This window comes from Pinus tabuliformis, chromosome Q (genome assembly GCF_031772625.1).
Source record: "Pinus tabuliformis cultivar Carrire ecotype Pingquan chromosome Q, CPIR1, whole genome shotgun sequence".
Classification (NCBI taxonomy): domain Eukaryota; kingdom Viridiplantae; phylum Streptophyta; class Pinopsida; order Pinales; family Pinaceae; genus Pinus; species Pinus tabuliformis.
Genome location: NC_142296.1, coordinates 203,671,696 through 203,676,272, shown reverse-complemented (window position 1 = coordinate 203,676,272; position 4,577 = coordinate 203,671,696). Strand labels below are relative to the sequence as shown.

The window sequence follows — 4,577 nt, the reverse complement described above, 5'->3', positions numbered from 1 at the left end:
TCCTTCCTTCCGCGTACTGGGCCTTGGTTGACGTGTGGGGATGCGGGCGTGATGCGGTATGCAGGAGAATGGGGGAATGGGGATTGGGGAATGCATATATAACGGAATGCGTACTGGGCAGGGTAACTTAAAGTGTAATGTGTATCTTCCCTTGCACTAGGAAGCGCAAGCCCTCCGGACCTTGCCAACGCCATTTCCTTCCTTTCGTGCAACCCTGGCTCCTTACTCCCCTCCCGGGAAAGTATAAGAAAGCAAGCAAGAAACTGTTCCTTCTTCTACATCCCGTGGGTCTTAAACTCGTCGACAACCTGCTTCCTTCCTGTTAACGTCGAGCTGGTAACACAACACTGAGAATAAAAACCTCATTCCAGGGCATGGGGGATTGAGAACAGGTCACGTAGAAGAACACCATTCTGGTCACGGGCTATCAGTAATGCCCCTCACTGACTCACTCACTCACTGACTCACTCACTCACTGACTCACTCACTCACTGACTGACCGGAGTTCTATCACTGACTGGCTATGAGACTGTTGCCAATGGCTATGTTACTGGTGCTGAAACCTGGGATCGCCTCTTGGCTCGGCTCTTGGCATTGAGTGATTGAATGAAACCTGGCATGGACACTTGAAATGGACGGCATCTAGTGGATCGACTCCTGGCATCGACTACCGGCATTGAGTGCATTGACACCTGGCAATCATAGGGAAACTATCTGAAAGGGTATGTTTCAGTAAAGAACAAATTCATTTAAGAGGTCTGATGAGAGATTCTTTGGCCCCCAAAAGTAGCAATTTGATTAGCCAATAATTGTGAATGAGGACCGAGGTACGCCCCCCCCCACCCAATAAGTAACTTAAGACGTTCTCTAGAACCGGTAGCTGATCCAAGTAGCCCAGTCGAGCCCGGGAGCCAAGCCCAGCTATTCCTGATCGACTATGCAGCAATGATCTCCTATTGGAATGACTTTCAAGAAAGCTGTTCAAACACAGAAAGTCAATCACACAAAGAAGCCGTTCATTCACTGCACAAGCCATGATTGCATTATATATGTGAATACATACAAGAAAAAGCTAATCACCCACCCACCTCACACAAACAACTCGTTCACATCGGCAACATCACTTAGGCTCGACTGTTAAGGAGAGGACCTTTAGGGTGCGTAAGCACGCTCGACTAATAAGGATGCGTAAGCAGGCTCGACTGTTAAGGAGAGGACCCTCACCATATGAATAGTGAGTGACTCCGTCCCTTTAGGGGGCTCGACTGATAAGGACCTTTAGGTACTCGACCATAAGGGAGAGGAGAGGAGAGGTACTCGACCATAAGGACCTTTAGGTACTCGACTGTTAAGGATGCGTAAGCAGGCTCGACCCTTTTTTTGACTTAATTTGGGGGGGCCAATAAGTAAATTGAACCTTTAGGTACTCGACCCCAAGGGAGAGGATGCGCAAGCAGGCTCGACTGTTAAGGCCGCCATCACCTTTAGGGTGCGTAAGCACGCTCGACTAATAAGGATGCGTAAGCAGGCTCGACTGTTAAGGAGAGGACCCTCACCATATGAATAGTGAGTGACTCCGTCCCTTTAGGGGGCTCGACTGATAAGGACCTTTAGGTACTCGACCATAAGGGAGAGGAGAGGAGAGGTACTCGACCATAAGGACCTTTAGGTACTCGACTGTTAAGGATGCGTAAGCAGGCTCGACCCTTTTTTTGACTTAATTTGGGGGGGCCAATAAGTAAATTGAACCTTTAGGTACTCGACCCCAAGGGAGAGGATGCGCAAGCAGGCTCGACTGTTAAGGCCGCCATCACCTTTAGGGTGCGTAAGCACGCTCGACTAATAAGGATGCGTAAGCAGGCTCGACTGTTAAGGAGAGGACCCTCACCATATGAATAGTGAGTGACTCCGTCCCTTTAGGGGGCTCGACTGATAAGGACCTTTAGGTACTCGACCATAAGGGAGAGGAGAGGAGAGGTACTCGACCATAAGGACCTTTAGGTACTCGACTGTTAAGGATGCGTAAGCAGGCTCGACCCTTTTTTTGACTTAATTTGGGGGGGCCAATAAGTAAATTGAACCTTTAGGTACTCGACCCCAAGGGAGAGGATGCGCAAGCAGGCTCGACTGTTAAGGAGAGGACCTTTAGGGTGCGTAAGCACGCTCGACTAATAAGGATGCGTAAGCAGGCTCGACTGTTAAGGAGAGGACCCTCACCATATGAATAGTGAGTGACTCCGTCCCTTTAGGGGGCTCGACTGATAAGGACCTTTAGGTACTCGACCATAAGGGAGAGGAGAGGAGAGGTACTCGACCATAAGGACCTTTAGGTACTCGACTGTTAAGGATGCGTAAGCAGGCTCGACCCTTTTTTTGACTTAATTTGGGGGGGCCAATAAGTAAATTGAACCTTTAGGTACTCGACCCCAAGGGAGAGGATGCGCAAGCAGGCTCGACTGTTAAGGAGAGGACCTTTAGGGTGCGTAAGCACGCTCGACTAATAAGGATGCGTAAGCAGGCTCGACTGTTAAGGAGAGGACCCTCACCATATGAATAGTGAGTGACTCCGTCCCTTTAGGGGGCTCGACTGATAAGGACCTTTAGGTGCTCGACCATAAGGGAGAGGAGAGGAGAGGTACCGTGTTTCATGCTTAGTTAGCTCTATTATCACCATTACTATCACTATCTGTGTTCATTATATACTAGTAAATCATAACCAGTACTGCTTACAGAGACCAGTAATCACACTAATATAGAATACGTACACATAGGAGAATAGCTTGTGTTTACATGATGTAAGTATAAGTAGTGAGCTAATCAAGTGAGTATTTATTACACATTCATTACGGATAAAGAGCTTAGTTATAACAAGAGCTTAATACGAGTAATAGTTGTACCCATATGAATGAGTGAGTCGATGGCGGCCTTATAGTCGAGAGTTCGGCAGGCTCACCCTCACCATATGAATAGTGAGCCCCCTAACGGGTCCTACCGGGCCTCTCCTTTAGTCGAGAGCCCTTGCTCTTCTTTCTCTCTCTCCCCTTGGCCTTCCCTTTGATGTCTTTTTATACCCTCTCCAAAGTAGTTTTTTAGTTAGGAGTTGGTTGGGAACAGTTGGGCCACGGGCACTAACAGGTGATCCAGCAGGTAAAACCCGTGATCTCCGCCCGAAAAAGAGGAATTTATTATTTTTTAAGTGTTTTAATAGATACACGCGGGTTGGGTATGACAGACCCGCGTGTACACGCGTTTAACTCAGGGCAATGTCGTGTATAGGGAATAAAACACTGTTTTTTAAATTTTTGGACCAGGTCTGGAAGGAGGGGTTGCCCTAGGCCATAAGTGCATCATCACAAACCATAAGAGTGAGATTTGGAGCTATAACACTTAAGAAAATAGTTTTACTGAGTCAAGTAACAATAATTTGATGGCCATTATCAAGAATACAATGGAGGATAAAAGGTAAAGTTGGAATAGAAAGATAAAGTACACTCTACGGGCCAATATAATAATAAATAAATATTGCATTGGAAAGAGCCCATTTGAGTCAATTTATAGGATGGAAGTAACTTTTCCAACTCACTTAAAGATTTTAGTTTATAAATTGATGAAGTAGCTCTCTTCCAATCCAAATACCATACAAAATAGAATTGAGCAATTAATTGAACTTTATGAGAACAAGAGATGTTCCTTTAATCATTTGGTACAAAGCCAAAAGAAGACAAAGAATAAGTTTGACAAAAGGCTCACCATTGAAGTTTTGAAAAGTATGTCCTTATTTTCCTATGGAAAAAAATAATTGAAAAGGTAGGTAAACATGGTAAGTTTGAAAGTCTTTAGTTAGATTGTTACAAAATTGAATATGTTGGAAGTAATAATTCTTTCTACCTAAGCCATTTGAATGGTGAGAAACTACCTTTACCCATGAATGAGAAATTTCTCAAAATTTTCTATTAAAGCAATATCTTATGCCTTAGGGGAATCCTTGTATTATAGTAATATTTCTGACCTTTTTTACTTGCGTGTTTCATTTTATTAATTCTAGTGATAGGTGCCCAAATTGGCATATTTTTAGCACTTGTCTAATACCCTTTTGCACACCTTTTTATGTTTCCATGCCATTTCGTCACCCTTTTTTCCTGCAAGAATGCACTTCTGGTAAAGGTATAGTTATCCTTTGATTATGCCATTTTATTGTTTACTCTTATGTATTTAGGGAATATTTTACCTCTTTGTGCTAACTTGTGGAAAATCATGCAAAAACACTTCAGACATGTTGTGTAGGTGCAGTTGTTAAAACACTCCAAGTGTTGTTATAACACCTTTGCATTGCAAAAAAACAATTGTATTGCTATAGCGTAGGTACTGCAACACCCCTATGCTACTGCAACTCCCACGAGTTGTCGCAATATCACTAGGACCCATTTTTCAACTCCCTTGCGCACACAATGCAACACCATTATGACCTAGAAGTATGATGCAACATGTTTGTTGTGTTAATTACCATACTGCAACACACCCTAAAACCAATGTTGCAACATGATTTTCTTGGTGCTACAACTTGCTTATCTTGCGAT

The 4,577-nt window shown here is 44.1% G+C and overlaps 1 long non-coding RNA gene across 1 annotated transcript; it reads left to right on the top strand.

Annotated features, from left to right (window-relative positions):
* The first annotated feature begins 1,148 nt into the window (after positions 1 to 1,148).
* Positions 1,149 to 2,582, top strand: LOC149218904 (uncharacterized). The gene is made up of 3 exons (XR_016248661.1): positions 1,149 to 1,423; positions 1,646 to 2,087; positions 2,307 to 2,582. It is a non-coding gene; the product is annotated as an uncharacterized LOC149218904 (long non-coding RNA).
* Positions 2,583 to 4,577: the final 1,995 nt, after the last annotated feature.